The sequence below is a fragment of the Castor canadensis genome, chromosome 5 (genome assembly GCF_047511655.1).
Source record: "Castor canadensis chromosome 5, mCasCan1.hap1v2, whole genome shotgun sequence".
Taxonomy (NCBI): domain Eukaryota; kingdom Metazoa; phylum Chordata; class Mammalia; order Rodentia; family Castoridae; genus Castor; species Castor canadensis.
Genome location: NC_133390.1, coordinates 177,181,255 through 177,208,389, shown reverse-complemented (window position 1 = coordinate 177,208,389; position 27,135 = coordinate 177,181,255). Strand labels below are relative to the sequence as shown.

Here is a 27,135-nt window from a genome sequence, read left to right as displayed (position 1 = left end):
GCACTGACTCCTTACTTGGGCCCAGGAATTAACAAAAGGCAGGAAACAGAAGACAATGGCCTTTCCTCAGAGATGGAAGGAACAAATTGACAGTGGGGAAAACATAACCAGGACTACAAAAGGAAGAACTTTTGGTGGAGCCAGTTTGCGTGCTTGGGTTGCTGTGCTTGTTATTCAAACTGACATTTCCCCTTTGCCTATATGCTAGAGAGCCCAAGGTTAACTCTTTACTCTCTGATTAAACTAGGCAGTAGAGATGTGGCGCAAGTAAACCAGGAGATAAGAGCCGAAGTTTCTACACATGAGTTTTGTCACATACTCAAACTGAGCCCCTGAACTCCCCTTTAAAAAGCAGACATAGTCTCTCAGAAGAGGGACCACAGATCTTTGAGTGACTGACTCTCTCTTCCTCCTCTTCGCCTGATAAATAATAAACCTTATTTACTTCTCCTCCAAAACCCTGCCCCTGTTCTCCTATTATTTGTAAATTGGCATTGAGGCCAGAAAGAAGACTGACTTTCTGGCAACAGGACTTCAAGGCAGAGGGGCTTATGGCCAAGACATTTGTAGGTGTGTCCGTTGATGAGGGACTGAAGTGTACATCAATTCTTCAGAAACCTACCAAGTTTTTAAAGGAATTGTCAGTTTGATCTGAGAGGGACAGAAACAACACACAATGAGAAGAGGCATCTGGACCTTCAAACTTCTCCGGGAAAGAAATGAAAATGACTGCAGTCAAGGTTCTGTTTGGTGGAAAAGCACGAATGATGTGGAGGACAGGGCCCACAGCCCTGGAGCACAACCTCCTGGCAGCAGCTGGCAGCTATGTCCCCTGATTTCAGGACTGCCCAGTCAGGGCCTGCTGCTGCTTCCACTCCCCTCTGTGCACCGGCTGCCTGCTGCTCTGCTCCACATGTTGGGCATATGGGAAGTAGGTTCCAGGTAATTTGTGTCCTAGACAAATTACACCAAGTAATTTTTTTTTGTCCTAGACAAAGACACCAAGTGATGCTGTGATGGAGCGAGGCTTGCTGGTGCGTGGAGGGACAGGTGTATTTTACCTGTGGGAGGGAGGGAACACAGGTGTGATGCTGTGAAATATACTACAAATTCCTGGCACTTCCTGCAAAAGGCAAAGCCGGACACTCCTCCCTCCCCTTCATACCACTGGACTTGGTGGTGCCCTTCTAGTGAGAGTAAAGCCACCTCCTGACGCTGGGCGATAAGGCAGTGCAGCCTGTCTCTCTCCCTGCCCCATCACTTGCTCTGGAGGAAGATGCCACCATGTTACAGGGATGCTCCAGGGTTTGAAGGGAGATGCCGAGACCTCCTGTCAACACACATGGGAGTGAACCATCTTGGAAGTGGATCCTTCTGCCTCAGTCAAGTGCAGACTTGCTTACATATTGCCTGAAGCCTCCTGGGAGACCCTCTAGCCAGAACCACCCAGCCCCGACACTCCCAGTTTCCTGACCCACAGAAAAGTGAGACTGTGTTTGGGGTACTAACTTGTTACATAGCAACAGATAACCAACACGACACCTTTTTCTTCCTCCATCCTAAACAAACTTGCTAAGTCCAGAACTCTTATTATCCTCCCTGTGCAGACAGGAGACTGTGGCTCAGAGGGTGATAGCATTTTTTGTTTTGTTTTTGTGGTGGCACTGGGGTTTGAACTCAGGGCCTTGCACTTGCTAGGAAGGCTTCTACCACTTGAGTCCCACCTCCAGCCCTTTTAGCTTTAGGTATCTTTCATAAAGGGTCTCACTTTATGCCTGGGCTGGCCTGAACTGAGATCTTCCTATTTACACTTCCCCATGTACCTGGGGTGACAGGCATGTGCCACTGTGCCCAGCCATTGGTTGAGACGGGGGTCTCATAAACTTTTTGCCTGGGTTGACCTTGAACTGTGATCCTCCTGTTGTCCACCTTCCAAGTAGCTATTATGATTACAGGTGTGAGCCACCTCACTCAGTCAACACTGCTTTTTGTACTCACAGAGCTGTCTTTGACTCTCAGTCCTACCATGGGACTGACTGTATTAATCCCACTGTGTACACCTTCTCCTTTGTCCATCCCAACATTTGGGTTATAGTGAGAAAGGGAAGTAGTAGATGACATTGGATGTGTCTACTTTTCTTTCATTTAATGACAAATTCGTTGGTAAAGTTGGGAGTAATTGTGAACCCCTGGGGCGGGGGGCTAAGGTCTGCAGTATGTCTGCCTGAGCTGCGGTCTTCCTAAGCTGAGTGAGCTGCATCCCTCCTTGTAGCTTGGGTTCCCAGAGTGTAGGCTTCTCCTGATTCATCTCCCACAGTCTCCAGTTACTCACTCCCCCCGTGTGGGTAGAAGGGTTGTACAGTTTAATTTAATCACCCACTGAGTTTCCAAAATTAATTTCCTGTTAGAAATAAATATTGTACTATGAATTATAAATCAGACCAGGCAGTAATTTGCAGACAACCTGTAAATTAAAATTTTGACTGTTGTTCCCTGTAACACATAGAAGAGGGAGCAATTGGTGTCATCAAGACTGAATGTTCACCCCCGCAAGGGGTCTGGAGGGACGTCATCAACAGAGGGACTCTGGCTGTGTGGGGGGCTCCCATAGTCACTGCTCTGTGCACACAGTGTAGCTGCACGGACTTCTGGCTACCACTCACTCACTGCATGGTAGCCTCAGGGACTATATTGGTGAATAAATACAAGGCCTATCCCATCTGGTCTCCTGCGATGTCCCCCAAGGAAGAGATTGTCACCAGAGGACCATGGGAAGTGTTCACGCTGCGCTCACACAGCTGGGCACACGTTAACTTATGTGGTCTTTACAACAGCCCTATAGGGAGGTTCTACCATTAGTACCAGGTCATGGGTGAGGAAACTGAGGCACAGCAACTCTAATATTTGGCCAAAGAGGGCAAGTCAGCAGGGGGTAATGCCCACGTTTGTGTGAGGCCATTGATTCGAGAATTGAGCCCCTCTCACACTCTCCACTCCACCTCCCCTCCCAGACTGGGCCACTCCTGTCTCCAACTTTTTTGGCCATGGACCTCCCCAGTGGCCTCCTAGCTTCCCTCTCTTAGCAGTCAGAGAGCCCTTCAGAAACGTGCATGCAAAGGTGAAGACCCACAGCGGTGACACCACAGGACAAACAGCAGCTGGCCCTACAGGACTGTACAGGTTAGCTCAGTTCCCAGCATTGGCTGCTAGACCCCTGCCAGAGGGGACACAGGCTGTTTGGGGTTTCTACAGGAGGGTGATGTCCTTGCAGGTTGGGTTGAGCCTGGGGATGGCACACTTAAGCATTTCTTCGAGGAGCAAACCACTCACCCACTCATGGAGCAAAGACCCAAATCCATTCAATGCTAGCTAGCAGAGCAGAGCATTCACTGACTGGGAGCTAAGCCACCAAAAGCGGGGCTCCCTGGTGAAGGAGTCAGGCAAGACACTGCCACAGGAAGCGGCCAGTGCCGGAGGCAGATGGGCAGTGAGCAGGTGACCCCACGTGAAAAGGTATGTGCAGGAAAGGGGGCACAGGACTGGGCGAGGGTCTGAGGGGACTCCTGATGGCTTTTCCATCCTCCACAGCCTAGAGGGGTTGTTATCATTGCCTGGTCTTGTAAGAGGGGAAACTGAGGTGAGGAGACCTGCCTGCCTTGGCAGTGGCTGCAAAGCACATGGTGATGGCCACCATCCTTGTGTCTTTCTCCCGATTCTCAGCAAGATGTTGAGAGGCCAGTCAGGTTGGCCAGCAGCTCAGAGGGTGCTCAGAGAAGCAGCCACTCTGGTCAGCTCATTCTTTCTTTCTGGTCAGTCTCTGAATAAATTAGGCTTCTCCCAGAAGCTCAGTGCAAAATAACTAAGAAACAAAAGGAAGTTTCTTGGCTCATTTTTTACCAAGGTCTGGGGGTAGTGGTTGCAGGCATGGCTGGATCCAGGAACTCAAACTCTATCTTCTGGGCTCTCTCTCCTACTTGACTCTCCTTGCTCCCACTCTCTTCCAGCAGAGGGTCTGCCCTAGCATATACTGTTATGGCAGCCCAGCTATCCCCTGGGGCTGTCATTCCAGTTCCACATTTAAAGGCAAAGTCCCTTCCCAACTGGCACCAAATGCAGCCACTTTAGGGAGGGCACCTGAATAGTCTGGCGGAGATCACCTGCCCAATCTGGACCCACTGCTGTGAGCAGAGGCTCAGGTGCTGTAAAAGCCTGCAGTGTGGAACGAGGACCTGGGATACAAGGTGGGAGAAACACAGGGCTTGGCCACACAGTACTGCAGGTGCCATGCCAGTGGTGGCTTCTGGTCCATGGGAGTGTGTGCACCTGGCTTCCTCTGAGAAGACCTCAAATAGTCCACCTTCGTGAGGACCCCAAACCAAGGGCACCCTCCTAAACCCCACCTCCCTGCCGTGTCCTTCAGGGATTGGGATCTGGTGGTGGAGTCCCTGTGGGACACGGCTGGTCTGGAGCATGCTTGCTGGTAGCATCCAGGCTGTCCTCCCTCTGGGTTAATGTCCAGCCTCACTAAAGCATCCTCCGTGTCACCTGGAGGCAGCTCTCACTGTGCTCTCTGGACGTCATTTCACTGAGGCAACACAGAATCCCTGAGTTACATTCATTTGCAGGTATGAAGGACAGGGGGGTGTCATTCAGGTCCCTTTCTACCTGGTAATTGGACACCTTCCAATGGTGTCCAATGGTGTCTGGGAAGCAGAGTGTCAGGGCTGGGCACGTGGGAAGAGAAGAAGGGGAACAAGCAGAGTCTGCAGGGCACAGACGTGGGTCAGACCCCCTTCTCTTTGGGGAGCAACCAGGATTTCTCCTGTTGGGATTGCTAACCACAAACCTCCATTCTCTCACCCTACAGGGCCCCATGACAGCCCCTTCCTCTTGTTAAGTGATTGCACCAGACATGGTGCTTCCCCGGAAGCACCATGCATTCCTGCATTTGCAGCTGGATGGGAAGGACCTTTCATTTGTGTTGTCAGCAAAGCTAAGAAGGAGAAAGAGCACAGAAGACAGAGCTTGAGTCCCTGGATCCAGCCATGCCGGCAGTCAGCGTGACTTCTCCAATTCTCAGCAAAAATGAAATGGTAAATTGTCTCTTGTTTCTTAGGTGCTTTGAGTTGAGCGTCAGTGACTTCAATAGCAAGCCTGACCGGTACCTGGGAGTTGTTTCCACCACCATCCCTACCTGCTCCCTGCTCCCTCTCTTCCTTGTCCACACAACCCTTCACTGAGCACGGTGAGTTCCATATGCACAAGAGCAGAGCCTCTTTATGCATGGAACCCTGAACCTTCGCACAGCCATCCAGACAAGCTCTCTTACTACTCTCAGTCCCGGGCCTCCCTGACGGCGAGTCCACACTCTCCCCTGACCACACGGAGCAGTCTTGCCTCCATCTTACCCGTGCAAACACAGGAGCCATTCAGAAGTTTTCCTGCCACAGAGGGCCTTCTTCCCAAACAGCAAGGAGACCAACACTGTTCCCAAGGATGTGGTGGCCTGTGGCTGGAACAACTGGGCAGCACATCTGCCTTTTCTCTTTGCCCCATGCTTTTTTCTTCCCTTCTTTCATCTGGCCCCAGGCCTGGTCCCCTGAGGACAAAGTGAACGGAAGCAAATATTTACCTGGTGCATACTTTGGCTTGGCTTCAGCTAAATGCCTTTTTAAACGTAGCATTGGGAAATGCCAGAGCCCTGAGGTTAAATCCTTCAGCCCCAGCCTGGCTCTGATGGCAACACAGCAAGGAGAGCTTCAGTGCTGTACGTCTGCAGGGCTGGGTGGCCATCCAGGGCAGAAGGCAGTGCTGTGGCCGTGGACTCAGGAGTTGCTGGCAATTGACTGGTAAGGGTGGTGTGAGTGGTGATGGGGTGGGTGACAAGCACCCCGGAATCTCATGCCCCAATTTTTAGTGGCTGGGGCGTCCAGACAGGTTGAAACTTCACAGCTGTTGGCTTAAGATTTGTACAAATCTCAAAGGTGTCACACTGGCAAATCTGGAAGTTTTTGACTGTGGTTAAATGCACATAAGATACAATTTAACTTTCAAAGAGTACAATGTTGTCACATTAGGGGCTCATCCACATTGTGTGCAACCGTCATCACCATCCATCTCTGGAGCTTTCCCTTTATCCCACACTGAAGTTCTGTCCCCATCAGAGAGCAACTCCTTCCTTGCCCCCAGCCCCTACAGCCTCCAGTCTACCTTCTGTCTCTGATCCAACCACGCTAGAGTCTGTCTATCTGGGCATTAGACAGCATTGGAGCTTTGGGGACTGACTTCCTTAGTTTAGCATAGATGTCCTCAGGGTTCATCTCAGCACATGGGGGCAGGTAACTCTCTCAGGTTCTTCCCGCTCACAAGCGTGGGCAACTCCCACACCCTGCCAGGGCCCTGCTGGCACACGTTAGAGGGTCCTAAGGCACCCATGAAAGTCATCTTGTCGAGGGACCAAGCAGAACCATCCGGGGCCATTTAGAGTGGAGATATTCCTGGAAGGTCAGCACACAGTACAGCTGTCTCTATCCTTGTGACTCGCTGTGTAGCAAAGAAGAAAGTTCACTAGATAGAAAAGACACTTCGGAGGTGAGAGGGGGCCATCTCGGAAAGAGAGGTTAAGAGCCACACTCACATCCATTCCAGTGCAGGCTTTATTGAAGTTTAAGGCATCCAGTCCTCCCTGGGACCAGCCTACAGAGAGTGACTAACATGAACATTGTGAAAAGGTTACAAAGGACATGTCTCAAGAATCACTCTGTGCATCGATTAGCCATCACCACCTAAGAAAAGCCCACAGGGGGAGGGAGGGTTGCAGGGAGGTGAAATTTAAAAGTACAATGAGATTATAGTGATATGGTAATAGGCAAAAGGCGACTTCCAGTCAAAGTAGCTCACCCTAACCAAATCAGACCAGAACTCGTTTGTCGCTTGAAGCCGGGTACAGGGGGCCGTAGTGATGTGTATGCATTCCAGAGAGGCAGCTCTGGCCACACCAGGCCTCCTCCCCACTAGTTCAGGTCATGTTAGGTCTCTTTTATGGTTTTCAGGTGCCTTCAGAAGGATTTGAAGCCAAAAGCCCAGGTGCAGAAAAGCTCACCTTGCAGCAAGCAAGCAAATGGGCTGAGAGAGGAGGTGGGGCTCTTGACAGGCAGCAGTGAGCCAAGGATTCTCCACTTCCTCATTTTCATGTCTAGCTGCTTCCTATCAGGAATGGCTACATTCTTAGAGGATGAACACTGAGAGGTGACAAAAGGACAAGTGTATGACCAAGAACAAGCGTGAAGCATCTCAGGAGAATGTCTTAACTCTGGGTTACATCAACAGTAGCGGGACAATTTTACGAAACAACAGAGACGGTTCTGGAACCATTCTGTGCAGACCCTCTATGCTCAAAGCTCTTATCTCCCTGGGGCTTCCCATCTGTGCAGGCCCCCAGGTCTTTCTTAAGTTCTGCATTCTGTTTTGTTTTAAATACTGACCAGCTAGGCTCTGCTCAGGTGTCCACAGGCAACAAGTCAGAGCTGTCCGAGTGACTTGGAGTGGGCTTGACTTTGCTCTGGTGCTGACCACAGCAGAGTTCCTGAGCTGGGTGAGGACAGATCCAGAGAGGGGGGCGGTGCCGGGCATGGCTCCCTGGGGCTGCAGCCAGTAGTGGAAAGTTCTCTCCCTGCACAATGCTAATTGGGGAGTTGCAGCACATTGGCTTTCTACGTCAGCGTTTCTCAAAGTGCACCCAAGGGCTGCTTGCCCGGGTCGTCCGAGGACAGGACCCCAGAAGCTGCAGCTTAACCACTCCCCATGAGAGCCTTTGATGCACTAAAGGCTGAAGCCAGTGATTTCTCTTAGGTTTGAGGGTCTTTTTAAACAGCAAACTTTGTTTCTTTTCATAAGCAAATAAAACTCAAGATACATGGTGGGTTTTCTTGTATCCTTCTCACCCTGCTTTTTCCCTCCTTCCTTCAGCCATAATGTTGAGTGCTTGCCCGTGATGTCACAGCATCTCCTCCCCTAGACTTTCCTATTCTGGAGCCATAATTTTAAGAGTTCCCAGTGATGCAAAGCCCTGGGTCTGTAGATGAGCAGGGAGGCCTGTGATCCCTCCTGATGCTGGGACATTGAGGACCACAGGCTGTTGGTGTGGACCCTGGAAAAGCCTCCTGTGCTCCATCCAGGGTCACTGTCTGCATCCAGCATGAGGGTGAGCAGCCCAGGGCCTCCCTCCCTGGAAAGATGTCATAGCTTTGGCCATGGAGCACCCACCTGCAGGCCCTGCAATGTGCCTTCAGTCATCTTAGAGGCTGGAGGAAGACAGTGAGACATCTTTTCATTTTTTCCTAAATGAAATAATAAAAGGGACGAACTCTGAGACTTTAACAGAACCTTCTCAAAGCCACCATAGTCCTGAACTGAGCACAGGCCTTACCCGAGGAGGTAATAGGGCCCTGTGGCGTGGTCTCCACTGGAAATTGTCCTCTTTTCTTCTCTGCTGACTTCCCTCCTTATGTCCATCAGAGTCTTGGCTCAGTTACCAAAGCACAATAGGCTTTATCTCCTCATTTGCCTCCTCGTTCACCTCCTCTATCAGTCCCCTCCTTCTAGACTATAATGTCCAGGGATCCAAGCCTGAGTTTCCTGCTATATTACTGCTGCTAAATTCATCAGATCATGAGCATGCAACTCTCAAATCCTCTTGATTTACAGACTCACAGAAGGTAGGCAGCACATTTTTCCTGAGGGCCTACCATGTGCCACGAACTTTGCCAGACGTGGGATGCATTGAAAAACAAGAGCCCCACAATTAGAGCCAATGCAAGCAGAAAATGCTGGCTTGGGACTCACAGGAACAGGGCTTGGCAATCCCAGGCCTACACTTAGCTGGTGCTCTTGAGCAGCGGAGAACCCTGAGCCTCAGTTTCTCCCTTTGGAGAACAGAGGTGATGACAGCATGCTGTTCCTCCGGTTGGTGGGTGAACTAGAAATAACATCCACTACGCATCTAATGAAGATGGAACTCTGAGTGGGTGCTAGATAACTCAGGGTCTGCATTCATTTTCTACGACAGCCATGACAGAGGCCCACAAACTGGGGGGCCTGAGCAATAGAAGGTTTCTCTCTCACAGGGCTGAGGCAGAGGTCCAAAGCAAAGGCACAGGTGGGTTGGTTTCTTCTGGATGCTCTGAGAGAAATTCATTCCATGCAGCTGTCCTACTTGCTGGGGAATGCTGGGAAACTTTGGTGTCCTTTGGCTTGTGACAATAAAACTCTAACCTGACTTGTGCACATGGCCTCCTTTCTTGTGTATCCCTGCATTTCTGTGTCCTTTTACTCTTACAAACATACCAGCCACTGAATTTAGGGCCCTCTCTAGCCTGTTATGATCTCAACTAACTAATTACATCTGCAAAGACCCTATTTCCCTGTTGAGGTTCTTAAAGCGTGCATTTGGGGGCCAGGAGGCACTATTCAGTCCAAAAAGAGCTTCCTTTATTTTGAGGCTCAGTGTTTTGTAGATTTTATTTCATTGCCTCCTCCTAGCTATCTGGGGAGGAAGGGACAGTGACTGCCCTGTTCCAGCTGAGGAGGTTGAGGCAAAGAAGCAGGATTTCCCAGGACATGTGATTACCTCTGCCTCTAATTTGAGTCCATCTGATGTTAAAGACAAGTGTGTGGCAGAGTCTCCAGGGACCTCTCCTCTCAAGACACCATCCTTGTACAAAAGCAGATGGGATGACACCGAGCCAGCCCCAAAGCCCTCTGCGCTTACAGATGGTGTGGCCAGAAGAAAGGTCCTGGCCAACCTGCTGGGAGGTGGCCTGCTTCCCACTTGATGCCTGCAATGGGAAGGACCGAGCTGACAGCACCAAGAAGATGTCTCCTCACCCTTCCTGGGAACAGGTGAATGTTTGTTGCTTGACAGTCCCAAAATCCAACCTCCAATGTCTCCAGGAACCACGTGTAAGGCAGGGTTCCTTCCTCACCATTCCGCAGGGTGGGTGGGGTCTTAGACCAGCCAGTGTCTCCACCTCTGCCCAGAAGAGCATGTGTATGTGCGTGGGTACAGCCACTGACACTGAGCGAGCTGGCCAAGCCAATTCTGTCTCTTTCAGTGACACTTGAGTGTCCGTGATCAAGGTGAGACCTGTTCTTGCTACCACCTGACAAGCACCTGTTCTCCTCAAACTTGAGCCAAGCCCTTCACACTCTGGTACAGGGATCCTTGGTCACAGAAGCAAAGGTTGGGGCCCGGTTCCCAACGTTCAGACCCAGCAGGTCCATGATGAGGTCTAAGAATGCCTTTGTACCTGCCCTGGATGGCCATGACATAGCCACTGTGTGCGCCATACCACACAGACCCTGAGCAGGGAGGAGGAGGCTCCAGAGCGCTCCAGAACTCCAGTTTATGACGCACAGTGAGGGCAATTTTTCGGAATGTCTAAACCAGCGCTTCCCAAGTGCATCCTGCTGCTGAGGATGTGGTCACCTTAGGATTCAGCACATCAGGAAATGAGTTCTCCTTCCAGCGCGGCACTTTGATAAGCATTTGAAGGAGTGACCCACCATCTGTCACAGAGATGCCCAGTGCCTCCCGGTGAGTTCTGTGTTGGGCAGTGACAGTGGGGTCTCTTCAGCTGTCACGGGACTGGCTGCATTTAGTCACATTCATGTGTTCAGTATTTGTTCCTCTATGGAAGGACTGAAGGGTTCTGATCCCAACGTTCCTTTTAAGTTAAGTATGCCTCATTAGAAATGCGAGGCAACTTACAGAAAAAAGACAGTGGTTGAGTTTTGGAGCTGGTGGCAGGTGAGGCCAGAGTGCCAGTGATGGCTCCTACATGACAGAAGTTCTGGAAACACTAACCCAGTTGAAGCTTTGTGTTTGGACTCTGAGAAAATGGAGGCTGTGAGAGTGGAAGAGATGGCCTGAGGCCACCACACTGGGTGGCAGTCCCTACTGTCACTAACAGACACTCACTGTGAGCTCTACAGAGCAGCCACTCAGCAGAGACTCTTTCCCTATGAGCCTGGCACCTGAGATCGCCAGGCAGGTGGGAACCTCAAGATAACGGTGTCTAAAACAGATGAAAGCCGGTGACCGGAGTGAGCTCACCAGCATGCCATGGCCACCGTGAGCAGAGGCTGTAGAAGTTAGTGACTCTTTCTGGCTACCTGCCTCAGTCTCCTTCCAGGGGGCTGCCAGAAAGATGGACGGAGTGGAAACATTCCTGTGGAATGACACAGTGGTTCACCAGTGACTCACCCAGCAACTCAGGTTTGTTGTCCACAACTCAACTTCACTGTGTTTCTAGGGGCAGAGAAGGACTGAGTTGTGACATGGTTGAAGCTAGACTGCAACTTCCTCCCGACCCCACAGGGAGCCCTGGAGTGCTGGTGTCGCCCCAGAAGTGAGTCTCTTGTGCATGAGGCAAAGCATTGGAACCTCGGTGCCCACCAGTCTTAGCCATGGATGCCTGTGAGGTGGGCTGAAGGAAATGTCACTTCTAGAGCATGGTGGGTCCCTTCAGTCAAGGACAATTCCAGAGAAGGGGCCTTGGTGAGTCTTTGGAAGTGACCATGTTTTAGTAACCCAGCTCTCCAGGGACAGAGGAAGAAGACTGCTGAGTTACAGTTTGGCCAATTTCTGTGCTGTAAACACTCCCTTGTGCCAATTTCAAAGTCACCAATGGTTTCACAATGGGCTTCCAAGATTCCTGCGTATTCAGCAATGAGCCTGATTGGCCAGGAGGTGCTGGCTGCAGTCTCCCTTCTGTGAGCAACACCGCCACGGAGAGCTCTGTGTGTCTCTCTTCCCATGTGTATGGGCAACACTGGAAGGGGAAGACATGGATCAGAGTCAGGTTGACACCTTAAGAGATTTTTCAATGAAACTTCTGGGAAGTAAAGAATTCAGATCGTCTGCCCTAAGGAATCAGCATAAGGTCACACTTTCAGCACCACTCCCAGCTTGTTCCTGGAGGAGCCATTTCCTGCAGTGGTGGCACCATTTTCATTCCCACCGACTTAGCTCAAGGTTCCAATTTCTCCACATTTCCCCTCACTCACTAGTTTCTATTTATTGATGGAGGTCAGTCTATCAGGTGTGAGGTGGTCTGTCATTTGGCTTTTGCTTTCTGATGACTAGTGATGTGGAGATGTCCTTGGCCACCTAGACACCTGGAGAATCCAGGACAGTGTTCCATCTGACCTCTCTAACTGAACCCCATCTGCAAAGTCCTTTTGCCATGTATGGTGACATGGTCACAGGTTCTCAGGATGGAGGTCTGGACAGCTCCAAGTGGGCAGCTGAGAATGAAACTGCAGAACTTCCTGAGGGCATCTGTCCTCTCCCCCACTCCTCGCACAGGTCAGGGAGCATTCCAGGACAAGGGAGGAGCTAGAAGTTTAACAAATACTTCTCTGAGGAATTACTGTGTAAGTCTGGGACAGGAGACTTACGCAGTCAAAAGACGCAGGGAAGCCAGGCGTGGTGGCCATGCCTGTACCCTCAGCACTCAGGAGGATGAAGCAGGAAGAAGGTGAGTCTGAGGACAACCTGGGCTACCTAATGAGACTCTGACTGCAATAAATAAATAAATAAATAAACAAGTAAATGGCAGCTCTTTGTCTAAGAAAGGCACAGAGGGAACAGACTATGCTGAGGTCCTGAGGCTGGAAGGAGCTCTGTTGTTCTGGGATCTGAGCCTGTGGCAGAGATGACTGATCCACACTGTAAAAGCTGAGAGATCATTAGCCCCGGTCCCATTCTAGAAACATCTGTGTTGTTAAGCAGTCTCCAGAAGGGGGTTGTTATCTCTTCTGCAAAAATCACAGAAATACCACAGTTTGCAATTGGTGTGGTCCCATCATTCAAGTGCCCTCCGAGTGACACTGCCATGTTATAGCAAGAGATGTGACTGCCATTTGTTCCTCTGGGGGTGGGGAGGGGGCTAGGCGCATGGCATCCATGAGAGGATGGTGAAACACAGGACCCCCAGCCGCCTTGGGGGCAGTAGGAGAGTTTCTTCCCTCTCTTCCTGCCCCTCTCACCCGGCCACCCTTCCCATGTCCTTCCGAGGATGTCCCCTCCCCCAAGTGGCTTGGTTCTGAGTTGAGTCATGGACACTTCCCTGACAGCTTGGTCTCCTTCCCTCCCCGAGGCCAGCAAGATGAAATGGCCCTGCACCCCCCCACCCCCGTGGCAAAAGCCAAGAAAACAGATTCGCTCACGACGCATCTGCTGGAGATTACACACTCGAAAAGCCACTTTATAAATATTTTTTCCACAACCACGTCCCCATATGGCCGTGCTCCGGCCTCGTTCCCATACTGCTGGAGGCCCAGAGCGACTTCCCATGGACGTCTGGGAACAGCAGACTCCAGGGCAAGCAAGGCTGGTGGAGACTGCCTGGAGGTGTGATGGGGTCCAGGGAGGTGAGTGCAAGGTAGCCCACGCTTGCTCTTCTGTTTAGATGACTGGTCACAGCCTTTTGTCCTTGCTCTGCACTGAGCTAGGTCTGGAGGTCTTTCTAGAAGTCCTGTCCAGTGGAAAGATCCCCCCTGGGGTCACCCTGCCCCTTGTAGTCACGTGGCTTATGGAGTTTGGCCTGAGCAAGACCTTCAGCCCTGCCTGCTGCCCACTGCCCCGTCCCCCACCCATGGTTCTCATTCAAACAAGAGACTTGTGAAGGACCCAGAGTCTCCACTCAACCTTGGTGGCTTAGGTGTTCAGCCAGAAGGAGGACTGCCATTGAGGCTCTTGTCTCCTGAAGCCCACAACGAAGGGTGAGCACAGAGGTAGGAAAGTTTATTAAGAGAAACTATGAAAACTCCCACAAAAATCGAGTGGTCCCGAGTGGGCTGCCAGAGAAGAGACTTGGTCTGAGGTTTTTACCCATTTTCTCCAGAACATTGTCCAATCTCTGTGTTAATTAGGTGTGCAAAATGCTGCACTCTGGTTGGCTATGCTGCAGTGTTCTGATTGGTCGTGTCCTAGTCCTCATGGTGACCTCGTTCTGGTCTGGTCTGCTTTTCCTTCTTTCGACTCTTTAAGGTTTCAGGGAGGTCATAATGGAGGTTTCCAGGGACCCTTCTGTCTTATTACCTGGATCGTGGCTGCCCCGGACAGAGCTTCTTATCCCTGCATCTCTCTGTCACTTGCCCCAGCAGCAGAGAGATAGACCTCCATGGAAAGAAACTACCTGCACCTGAGACACAGCCAGGCCCTGCAGGCCCCACCTGCCCTCCCCGTGCAGGCTGGATTTTGTTCTCTTTTGAAATAACGATAGCTGCACAGGAACTTGCAGTTAGCACAGAGACATGCCCTGCACAGTCACAGCTGGGAGTAGGGACATATCTTGTTGTGCCTGGAACAACAATGTCACACTGTTAGGGACTTGTCAGAGGTGGGACCCACGAACCAACCAAGATGCACAGTAACCACAGAGGCAACCTGGGCTCACAGGTCCTGATTTATAAATAAGCTTACAATTGACTGGACGGTGGCCTGCACTATGGCCAGGCCCTCGTACACTGCTCTTCCCTTCCTCAGACAACCCTGTGGCTTAGCCATGCTCCATGTTTGGAACCTCAGCTCTGCACCAGGTAGGAACAATCTGTTGGAAGACAACTAATGCAAAGGCCCTGAGGTAGGAACTAGTGTGACATGTTCAAATCACAGTGAGGCCAGGCAGGAGGAAGGAGGAGAAGCAGGTTACCAGTATGGTACAAGTGCTCCAAGCCCCAGAACAGCACAGGCTGAGTCCCAGCCACACTGGCCCCGTCTTCATGTGTACTCTGCCCAACAAGGGCAGTGTCCCAGGTGGGTTTATTTGAATCTGATCCTAAAATCTGTTTAGGATGGTGGATGTCACCAAAATGTCCAGATTCCTGCTCTTTTTTGCCATCTACAAAGACCATTCACTTGGATGGTATGCACACAGGGTCTGATGCCACATTTTTTTTTGGTACTAGGGTTGAACTCAGGGCCTTCACCTTGAGCCACCCCAACAGCCCTTTTTTTGTGATGAGTTTTTTCAAGATAGGGTCTTGTGAACTATTTGCCCCAGATGGTTTCGAACTGCGATCCTCCTGCTCTCTGCCCTCCTGAGGATTACAGGTGTGAGCTGCCAGCACCACTTTTGACTGGAGCAGAGAAGGCTCCTGGGAGCGTGTGAGGAGGACTCGAGGATGAGGAAGGGCGGTGGAAGAAGCTGGCTGGGGAGACACAGGCCTGCAGCAGGGCAGGGGACAATGACAGACTCACCTGGTCTCTTGCAGGGACGAAAGGACGCTTCCTCTTTGATTCAATCATTTAATCACTCCAGTTGATAAGTCGAATTTCTGAAAAAAAGACCACTGTGGCCGATTGTTCTCCACCTGCCACCTCACCCAGATCCATCCTCCTCCTCCACCTCCAGCCCTGGGAAGAGGCTCTCTGACCCCAGCTTCGGTTGGGTTTGCCTGAAATGAGCATTTGCCGACTGGAGCAACAGGAGGTCTTCATCCTTCTCCCCCTAGCCATGGCCTGGCCCTTGGTGTGCCCAGCTCCTATGGCTATGACTCTGAAGGTTGTGTGAGTCAGTACCTGGCCCTGTTGTGACAGCAGCCTGCTGCTGCTCATTCTGGAACATTCTGCCCTTAATGGCACCTCTGTCCTGCTCACACCTCCACGCACATCTCTCCCGACATTTCTGTTTTCTCAGAGAGGACTCCAGGGTTCCTTCCCAGGCCTTGGCTAGCTGGGCAAATGGGTGGACTCAGCCTGAGGAGCCCCCAGAGGGGAGGGGCAGGGGATTACATGCTAACTCGGGGCCTCCATCGGTTGACTGGCACCTGCCACCTGCCCTGGGCCTGGCACATAGGTTCAGCTGCCAAGTGCTCAGCAGAAACACTCAGGCACTGCCCTTGGCATTTGAGTGACTGGCACAAATGTGGTGGCAGTGGTGTAGCTGAGGGAGGGCTACCACCATGGGGTTGAACTTTGTTATTAATTCAATTTGTGGCTAGTGGCTCTGGTTCTGGAGAGTGTGTGTCTAGAAGGGACGACGGGTTAGTTATTTAATTATAACTGGAGCAGTGCGGCTCTCATATAGCCTGTAGCTTTCCTCCCTAGTGCCATGCCCAAGGCCCAAGCCAGGGGTCACAGGCAACAGAGAGCAACTCTGGCTGAACTGTCTTGGAGAAGCCAGAGCACTTGCTTTGGGGACACAGCAGGTGGCACGCAAGGCCTGAAGTGCAGCACCCTGGGAAAGGCTGGAGGAAGAAGGAAGGAGGCGTGCCCTTGGGTCTGGTACAGCAGCTAAGGTGCAACCCTCACTCTCCACACAACCAGTCCCTAGAAGCAGAGGGACAAGAGTGACTTTGGAGCACAAGGATGCCTGTCCCACGACAGGGGCCCCCATTTTTGTCAACAGCTATTAGGAGGAAAGTGAAACATCCCACAGGTTTCCTATGGCTCTTTGGGGGCAATTGTTAAACCAATGCCAGCTCACGTGTGGAAGGGCATACCATCAGTCTCCACATTCAGATTCATGAAGCATCTTCCTTCCTCCCCACTGTCCCCAAGCCCTCCAATCACACTGGCGTTTGTAGAGGGCTGTGAGCCCACTGCCTTCCTCCTGGAGAGCCATATTTCACTGGGGTTATTGGAGAATTTGCCATCTGGAATTCTGCATATCAAGTGCTGCCGTCATGCAGTTTATAGCTGTGTGCTGGGTTGGTCCCATTAAACGCCCCTTAAAATATGCTTACTTAAGAACAGTGACAGCAGCAGTCATGTTTACAGTTCACATAAAGGAGCACAAAGTCCCTCTTCCAGGGATGCCTGTCTTGGCTGTGTTTACTGTCTGGGTCCCATGGCTACCTCTGGGCCGCGCCTCAGGAGGGAGGCGACAGCCCGCCCTGCTCTGAAACCCATTTCCTCTTCACCAGGATTGCACAAAAGCAGCAGGTGAGAAGAATCCAGACCAACTAACCCCCCAAAAGGCACCCATGTGACATCCAGACAGGGATTCGATCAGCAGAGCTACAAGGATAAAGGATCAATGGATCCACTCATCCCTGCGGGGGAATTCTCCATTAGCAATAATGCTCAGGAGGGGTGTTTTTTTTTTTTTTTTTTCCTTTTTCCTTGCAGTGCTGGGGATGGACCCCAGGGCCTTGTGCATGCTAGGCAAGTGCTCCACCCCTGAGTTACACCCTTAGCCCTCATTTGGGTTTTGTGAGCCGGGAAGAGCCCCCTGGGCCAGGCCTGAGGTCTTCCTGGCAGCCCCTGCCTCTCCCGGGCCTCCCTCTTCCTGAGCAGGTCCCTCCTCTGCTGGCCAAGCATCCTGTATAGCCCGGTGTGGTCGTAAGTAGTTGATAACACTGGCAAGAGCGCCCCTCCCTTGGTCCACATTGCCCTTGGGTACGGGTGTCTTTTGATCAGGGCAAGGTTGGCACACGTTTGCCAGTCCCTCCCTTGACAGACAGGGACAGAAGTCCACCTGACAATGGACAGCGGCCATGGGCTCCCTGAGAACATAGGATCCTTTGTGCTTTCCCTGGGCAGCCTGGCCTTTTCTGGTCTTTCTGGGACCAGCTAGTAGTCTGCACTTGACCCCAGCCTGGGTGCCTGGGGTTCTCAAATCACTAGAGCAGGAGGGGAGGCGGGTCCAGGAGAGAAGAGTGAGATGTGCTCTCTGCGATTTCTCAGGGCAGGAGACAGCTGCTCCATTCCTCACCGAACAGAAAACAGAACTCAGCCCACAAACTGGTGCGCCTCCGGGGCTGCTGACAAGTTAGCATGTCATGACCTTCAATTCTGTGATGGAAAAGGGAAGGTTTTTTAGGGGACAGCCACAGCACTCCAGGGCTGCCTCCTTGCACACTTGGCTGGCCCCCACAGCCCCCTGCTCTTGGGTCTGTGCCTCCAGGCCCAAAATCTCAGAAAGGGAAGGTGTGGCTCTCACTCAAGTGGCCCCCTTTCCCTGGTCCAGCCCAACCATGTTGCTGAGAATACACTATCTCTCCCAGGCTCTGGGTCTTACAGAGGAACACATGACTGCCCCAACCTTCAGGAGCTCTTGGTTGGTGAGAAGCCCAAGCAAGCTCTGTGATTCTGCCCTAGAGAGAACCCCTTCCCGTGGGCTATGGGTCCTGACGAGGGAGTGACTGGTTCTTGTTAACAGGGGGACTGGGCATGGGGAATCCATGTCCCAGTACCCTCCCTCTGCCTTCAGGGAATTACCCTTCCCTGTTGCATAGGGTGGGCAAAGTGCCTCTGCTCACAGCTGCCCACTCCAAGCCCAAGCCAGACCCAATCCAGGTCCTTTCCTGAGGTTTCAGACCTGAACACTGAGAGACACTAGTTTTCTCTTGTGCTAAGCACCTAAGGGTGAAAGATGCACACTGCACCTGTGTGCTCTTTGCATGAGTGAATCAATTCACAGGGAATCGAACCTGAGTGAGCTCCTAGATCAAACCATGCCTGAAGGCCTCTCCTGGATTCTTTGGTTGTATGAGCCAATGAGTTGTTCTGTTTTGTTAAAAACCTGGCTGAGCTGGTTTCTCTCCCTTGTCATGAGAGAATAAATGATCTTTATGGGAGAGGCATCACTGCAGCGGTCTTTAAACCACTGGGGATTGGGTAGCAGGCAGAGTGTGATGGAGCAAGTTGAGAATCCAGGGGAGCCCCTACCTCCATCCTCGCGGTATCACTGGTGCCTTGGCACAGCCAATACACCACAGAATCAATGAATGAGCCTTTAGTCTGATGTTGGCTATGATCTGATGCTTGCCTACACACACATCTGCACAGACAGATTCCGAAACGTCAAGCATGCAGCCCACTCCCTATGAATCAGCTCTGAGTGGCACCCCACTTGGTTTCTTCCAGAAAACTACCTGGTATGTGGATTCTGTGCAACCCAGCTGCCCCTCACCCCCACCCCAGGATCTTGTTACCTGCCTTTCAGGAAAAGCTCACAATAAATCAACAATTATATCATCACCCAACTTACAAAGGCAAAAGCAACTCCAATCAGCATTCTGGTGCCAGGAGCCAAGGGGAGGATTTTTTTCTTGACTCTATTCATTGCTCTGGAAGTAGCCAAGACACCCCGTCAGCACAGTGAGAGGAAGGAATTATTGTCTAAGCAGCGAACTGCTGAACTTTCTGTGATTGCTGGACGGTCTAATCTGAAGCAAGCGCCTCATGGCCACCAGGAAATGGCTGCAGCGCCTTTGCAGTACTGATGTTTTCAGAGCAGATCCTGCCACAGCATCGTCTGGGATGGCACAGAGCATTCTGATGTCAGCGCGTATTGATTTTACGATTTCCAGTGCCCGCCCTCTTCGATTTTATTTAGGAAAAGATTGCCTGTGCCAAGCGACAGGCTCAGGTCTAGCAGCTGCTCATATGGGGAGCCCCAGCCCACACTTGGGGGTAGGGGACAGGCTGGGCATTGACCCTCCCAGTCTGCACCCACTCTGCAGAGTCCAGGGACCGAGGTGAGCAGGAGTCAGCGCCCCTCGGAAGGAACTTGCAGTCCCATTGGAGAGACAAGAGTAGTGAGCAGAAAAGGCAGTGTTGGGGGAGATGCGGGGTGGAGGACCACTGCAGGGATGCGCAGGGAGGACCGTGCACAGCCCGGGTCCCATGCTGGGTTCTGTTCTGGACGCTGCAGCCATGGTGTCTCATTTGACCCTCCCCACACCCCGTCAGGTAGATTCTCCATTCCCATTTTACAGAGAAAGAAACAGACTCAGAATAGAGTTGCAACTTGCTCTGGACTGAGCAATGCCAGAATTTGCTCTCAGATCAATTACACTCCAAGGCCAGTGCTGTTAGAGATACTTAAGCTTTAAATTATTGCAGAAGTCACCACTTAACCATCAGTGGTGGGAATTGACTTCTGTTTCCACCACCACCACCCAGCTCAACGATTTCCTGCTGCTTCTTCTAGTCACCTCTCTGTCCCCCTCTGTGAACCTTGAGTCTTATTTCCCTGGGAAAATAGATCAATCGGAAGAGAATTGCTGTGTCATCAAGAAACTCCCATCCCTGTGTCCACCTACGGTCCTCTCTCCTCCCCCAGTAGTGACTGTGCCTGGCCCTGCCAGATCACCTCTGCAGCATCAAAACTGCTGTAAAACTTTTCCTGCTTTTGCTGAAAAGTCTCTTCTACCAACTGCAGCATGGACGGTGTGTTGCTCAATCCAAACTGAAGTTCCCGATGCCCCACCTAGCTTCCCCCCACCCCCTGGGACCCTGGGACCCTGTTCCTCAGGATGGACCTACCAGGCAGTGTCCATAGAGAACTGGAGAATTTCTGGGTGTGGGAAACCCACACACTTAGTGCCAGAAGTGCAGTGAGGAAAGAAATCTCTCTTCCTCATGAGCAACTATAGGGAATGACATATTTCTTTGGGGTGGCACCGAAAGCCCCCAAAGCTGTTTTATATACTACACTGACAATATTTTAAGGTTTTAAGGTCATATGACTCAAACACACCCTCTCAAATGGTGAAGAGCCGTGGGATTTTATGTGATAAAATAACAAGCAAGTTCATTCCAGAGGACTAAATTTGAACGCTCGGGTGAGTGCGTGCAAAACTGCTGTGCTCTGAATAAGCTGTCTGGGTTGCGTCAAAGTCAATAGTCTGGTTGTGGTTTTGTACTGCAGTTATGTGAGAGGAAATAGGAAATGGAGAGGGGCCTCTGATCGCTTTGTATCCGACTGCACGTGGATCCGCAATGGTCTCAAGGTAAGGTTAATTAAAGCCAGCCGAGGTTCACCACTGGGTGTGAGAAGGACCCTTGCTAGAGGAAGCTCAGTGCTATGAGCAGAGGGGCTCCATGGGCAGTGGGAAGTGGGGAGCTGAGAAGCACAATCAGCACCCAGGGATTCAGAGATCACATGGATCCAGTCACTGAAAGGAAGGGACAAAGGGTTTCTTGGTGGCAGGAACTGTCTGAACAAACAACCAGAAGCAAGGGACAATCTCATTCCCTGGGGACAGGGTGAGAAACCTGACTGAATAGAGCAAGGCCAGGAAAAGGAGTCTGAGATGAGGCTGGACACATGGGCAGCTACAGGGGACTGGTTTCTCTGCCATGCTGGGCATTGGGACCTTCTCTGGAGAGCGATGGCCATGGATGGGACTCAGCAGGGGATGGAGAGTGAAGGTGTGGGCTTGTAAACAGCTCCAGGCTTCCCTCAGGAGACAAGCATGCCCTTCTTCCCTCCTTGCCTCAGTCTCCTTGTGATGGCTCCATCCAGAGGCAGCCTCTTCCTTCTTAGGGCAGAAACTCCCCCAGCTCACAGCTCCAGGGCAACCATATAGAGGCCCTTCCTCTGTGGGGGCTCCAGGAATGCTGAGCTTTGCTGAGCCTAAGCTGGACCCATGCCTACTTGTGCCAGGGAAGATGGAGACCTGCTCAGGTCTCCTAGTCTGGGAGGTGTGGGTCCCCCAAACACAGCTTGAGGCTGTCACTCAAAGAAGGGGGATGGCTGCTAGACAGGTTAGTGTCAACACTCCATTTAAGCAAAGCTAGAGAAGACATAGGGTTTCATAGAGCGAGTCCATATAGCCCAGCATGGTCTATGGCCCCCTCAGACTGCTCAAATGCTCTGCAGTGTCGCAGGGTTCCCCCAGGATCTCACTGAACCACATCTGGGGATTGGTGTGACACTCACTTCTGCGGCTAGTGATGGGCACAACCTGCCAAGAAAACAAACAAGTCCCCTGGTGATAAACAAATAACATCCTTCTCACGAGACTGGGGCCACGGGGGTGCACCTGCCACATGGGGGTCTGACTCTCTTAGAGGGTCCACTCTACTCACTTGAGGATCCAGGAGGCAAAGGCCCTGGGTCCTGATTGTAAACCATGGACTGACTGCTGTGGGAGAGAGGAAGTCAGCACTGCCCTGGGCCTTGCACGGGTCTGCTCAGATGGAGACTGCCAAAAATGGGGGCAATCAGTTAACTTAAGGGAGTCACTCACAGCTCAGAGCCTGCATCTCCTCATCTGTAAAATGGATGTGTTAACAACGGAACGTACAATAAAATTTTTTTCAATGTCGGTTAATGAATTGCATGCCTTGAAATGTGGCACTGAGCCCCAGGTGCCCCAGGCCTGCTCCTGTTGAGACAGCCCTCCCCCCACCCCGCTGTATTTCCAGCCCCACCTCAGCAGGATGAAAGGCTCTGTACAGCAAGCAGTGGTTGGGAGCATGAGGTGGTCCACTGCTGTCCCCACTCTACCTGCAGCAGGTGCTGGGCACTCAACTGAGACCCCCTCTGGGCCCCACTCCTCTGTCCTGCCCCTCCCCCACCCCAACAAACAGACTCTGTATGCTGCTACTTCTAACTGCCTGCATCCCTCCTTTGGGAGATGCCTGGACCCAAACAAAGCCCTTACCTTTCATGTTGCACCTCCCTTGCATGTCCTACCTCCCTGGATGGCTGTGCCCAGCAACCACCTGCTGGTGCAGAGTGGCAGTCAAAAGCCTAGTTTCTGGACGGGGAGGGCATGCACGCAGGCTGGGAAGGGATCCGCCTGGCTCAGTTTCTTCCCATCCCAACCTTCCTCTCAGTTCTGTTTGGGGGCCCTGATCCAAGTCACACACAGAGGCCAGGTCTCCAGCACACGTGCATCCCAGGAGTGCATGGCAGACCCAGCTCCCAAAAGCTCCTGCAGCAGGCTGGTGGTCACTGTCTGCAGAGCTGGAGACCTTGAGTTCCATGCAGAGCGGCTGAGAAGTTGCTGAGGGATTGTTAGGATCTCAGCATCTGTGTCGGACCTGTAGTCATAGAGATTCACAGCTCGCTGCCTCTGCCTGTCTGGCCAGCCGTGGGAAAGGACTATGGGAAGGAGCACTGAACTTCCAGCTTGAAGCTGGATTGTGCCCCAACATTTTCACCTGTCAGCCATGAGGTCCAAAAGTCCCCTAGCTAACCTTACCCCACCTAGGCAACAATGCCCCTTCACCTGTGCAGAAGGTATGCAGCATTGGCATCCACTAGAGTGATTTTGTCACCTCAGCCCTTGCAGTGCGAGGTGTGAGCAGAGCCAAGGTGGTTACTGGGGGAGGGGGAGCATGTGCTGTCCTGGGTCTACTGGGTGGGGGGCGGGGAGGGCAGGTGCAGAATCAGGTCTGCCCAGCTCATTCTGCACCTGCTGAGCACAGAGCATGGACAAATCATTCTCAAATCTTTTCTCCTCCCGGGACCCCAAGCACCCGGGCCACTGTTCTGCCCCTAATTCAACCTAAATCCACACATGTCATTCCCCAAGCATGACCCAGAAGAATGTCTGGGACAATGCGGACAGTGTTGCATCTGCACTGGGGGCCCACATGCTAGGACGCGCGTTAGCATTTGCCATTCAGTCACTCTCCATGGCAAGCCCGGTGCGGAGGGACCTGCAGTCCTTTGGATGAGGAAACTGGAGCTCAAACACCGGACGGACTCACAAGATGTAAATGTCACAACTGAGGCTCAGGGGACACTGCAGATCTAACACAGGAAGACCGATGATAGCCCAGGCACGCAGGAAGATGGGGATTTGTGAGGACTGCAGAAATGATTGGTTTTAATACGAATTCAAACGATGCATTGGAGCTTCTCTTGTTTTTGTTGGGGCATGTGTGTGTCTCATTTTATTTGCTTATTACTATGCTTCTCCTCCTCCTAAAAAAAAATCACAGAAATAAATATTTCCCAGTAATAAAACAGAGGCTACCTTTGCTTCCTGCCTGTGCAGGCAGATGTGTGGCAAGGATTGTAGTGTGGGGAAGGTGACTGCAGGGTAGGAATGAAGCCTCCCTCAGTCAGTTAATGGTGATAATTACAAGCTGTAAACATTCTTGGGTATAATTAAGGCTGGAGGCCAAAGGCTGGGGTGGGCACCCCACTGAGACTGGCACCATCAGGCAGTGGAGGTTGAAGACTCAGCTTCTTACAGCAGATTCCAAAGTGCCACTCCAGTCCACGGCCCAGGCTGCAGTCACCTCCCTCATCTCTCTCAGTCCCCCCAGGACAGTACCTACCTTTCAGAGGGAGCCACACTGGGTTCAGGTGACTGGCCTAGTTCAGGAAACTGGCCCTGTCCCAGAGCACAGGTTCAGAAGGAAGTACTCTTGGTGCCAGTGGCTCACGCCTATAATCTTAGCTACTCAGGAGGATCGCAGTTCAAAGCCAGCCCTAGGCAAATAGTTCTTGAGAACCCTATCTTGAAAATACCCAACACAAAAAAACAGGGTTGGTGGAGTGGCTCAAGTGGTAGAGCACCTGCCTGGCAAGTGTGAGGCCCTGAGTTCAAACCCCAGTACTGCCAAAAAAAAAAAAAAAAGATAGAAAGAAAGAAAGCCACCAGTGTCCCCAGGCTCCTGAGAGAGCTTCTTCCTGGGAGGGAGTGGCTGTTCCTTGGATACCAGAGACCGTTGGGCCTGAGATCAAATCTACCCTTCCCTCTTCTCCTTTCTACTAAACTGCTCCACCTACAGCCTTCACTTCAGCTCAAACCCTGGAGTCTGCCCTGAAGTCCATCTGTCACCTGATGTCACCCATTTGTTGCTTTATTCTGCGATATTAGGTGGGAATGGGTAATGATTCTCACTCCCAAATGGTCATTTCCACACCACCTGTGCTACTACCCACCAGCTGTAGTCCACGACATCTGAAACCTTCCAGCCGCCAGACATTGTCCTTGTGATGAGAGCAGTCCTGACCCGGTCCTGCCCTGCACCATCTTCCCTCTCTTGCATCCCGAGTCCCAGCCATCCTGGCCTTGGCAGTCTTCCTGCCTCTGTTCCCTCTGTCGGAAGTGCTGCCTCCTCTCCTGCCCAGAAAATGCCACATTTATGTCCCTTTAAACCACCTTCCTTCTGAAGCTGTCTAGCCCTCCCTAGGGAATGGACCCCGGTACATTTCAGAATTCCATACCTGTGGATCCATGCCCATAAATTTAACTAACCATGCATCAAAAAAGTTCTTCAAATTGTGTGTGTACCGAACATGTGCAGATTTTTTTCTTGTCATCATTCTCAAATAATACAGTATACCAACTATTTACTTGGCATTTCCATTGTACTGGGTTTCTTAGTCATGCAGAGATGTTTTAAAGGATACAGGGTACAGGGAGATGTGTGTGGCTCTATGCAAATATATAACTTACTTTGTGAGCATCTCCAGATTTTGGGATCCAAAGGGAATCTTGGAGCCAATCCCCCCTCCAAGCTGAAGCACAACTGGATTTCTTTACTGTTTTCTTCTGCTGATAATTTTTTAAAGTTCCAGGATAGCAGGAACTTCTCTGACTTGTTTTTTTCTGTTTCACTGGTGCTGGGCACAGCGACTTACACATAGTAGGTCTTCTCTACATTGAGTGAATAAGAAGATACATGAGTGAATGGCTTGTAGTTTTCACTGATACATAGCTAACATGCCACATTTTCTCCCTTTTGTTTCTTTGTGATCCATCTTGAGAATTCTAGTTATTTTTGGTTTGATTCTGGTCATTTGTCATTAGTGTCCTTCAAGTTCCAGGATCCACAAGGCTCAGAGTTGTGGGGACCAAAGATGGCTTTATTTGACATTCTTCCCATTGGGAGGTAAAGATCATGTTCCCTCCTCTTGAATCTTGGCTGGTCTGTGACTGACTGGACCCATTCACTGGGTATGGTGCAAGAGACACTCTGCTGCCTCCAGGCTGTACCTCTAGGAACTTCCAGCTTCCACTCATTTCCTCTTGGAACCCTGAGCCACCAGGCTGTGAGGAAGCAAGATAGCCTCACTGGAGTCACAGAAAATGGGGGGAGAGAGGTGCCCAACCAGCCCTCATTGTTTGAGACTTTCCAGCTGAAATCCCAGACAGGTGCTGTTATTGCTGAGCCCTGACCATCTGTCTCACAGGGTGATGGGATAACCTAACAATAAGTAGCTGTGGTAAGCCATGATACTGAGTCAGCTTTTTGTGCAACAGTGGAACAGGACAGGAGATCCTCAGCTTGGGTGGGAAAAGAGGGAGGGGGCTGCTTTAAAAGATGTCACCTCCACTCCTACCCATCAGACTTGCAAATCCTCCAAGAGAATGCTTTCCCTCCTAAAGTACTCCTCTATGTAAAAATAAACAAAAACACAGTGTCTCCATGAGTTTCTGACCTATGGGGCCAGAAAATTCCTTTGGTTTTGTGTTTTGGAGACTTTGTCCTTGTGGTCTTTTATTTTTCCAAAACAGACACTCAGTTGGTTTTCATTATCCATGTGACTGCTGGAGAATTGTAATCCCAAATGCAAGACCTGTATTTCAAAAACGTCAATCAAGCATATGAGGAAGAAAACGCTGTCCAGAAGGATCCGGGCATTCTAGAACGTGGGGGGAGGGGGTTCTGAGACCTGAAAGTTCCCCATTTCTGTTCCTGACCTGGTCCAAGATTGGTGCTGGCCTATGGCTGGGTCCTCAGCCACCTCCATGATGCTGGAAAGGCGAGAGCGTTTCCATAGCATTACGTGACCATCGTCTTCTCTACCGAAGCTGAGGAGCCCTGTACTGGTCAGCTGTGGCTTTGATGTGTCTGTTGGATGGACAGAGGTGGTGGTCCCTCTGTGGGTCCTGTCTCTTGATACTCTCAGCTCCTGCCTCCTTCCATGGAGACACCCTCCATGTGGCGTGAGTGTGGGCCAGCTGCACCAAGTCAAAATGTCAAAGAACTTCTAGCAGCTTCTGGAAGGACTCCCATCTGTAGCCTTGCTCAGACCCCAGGCCTAGGGGTGGGGGGATTCACTCCCATACCTGCTTCCATACTTACTCGTTCACTTATATTTGAGCAAATTCGTGGATGCATGGAGCAGGAACATGTCAGCGATTTGGACAGACACCACCTGAAGGAGGAGGAGCTCTGTCTTCCTCCCTGTGAAATGGGTGCTTCTTTCAGAAGAGTGGAGGGAGGACTTTAGAGAGAGAAGGCTGAGGAGGCGAAGCTAAGGAGGAGGTGTGGGAGAACCACAGTGTATTGGGGTGACAAAGAGAGCTGACACAGACCAGGATGGGCTTGGCTGGAGTGGTGGGAGTGTGGTCACAGCGGCCCTTGGGTGGGAAGGCAAGCTGAGGGTCCAACAGGACACTGAGGGTTGATGTGGTCAGGGG

The 27,135-nt window shown here is 51.4% G+C and overlaps 1 long non-coding RNA gene across 1 annotated transcript; it reads right to left on the bottom strand.

Annotated features, from left to right (window-relative positions):
- Positions 1-998: 998 nt before the first annotated feature.
- LOC141423149 (uncharacterized) lies at positions 999-7,566 on the bottom strand. Its single transcript, XR_012447800.1, has 3 exons — positions 7,485-7,566; positions 5,409-5,599; positions 999-1,061 (listed from the first exon to the last, which is right to left on the bottom strand). It is a non-coding gene; the product is annotated as an uncharacterized lncRNA (long non-coding RNA).
- Positions 7,567-27,135: the final 19,569 nt, after the last annotated feature.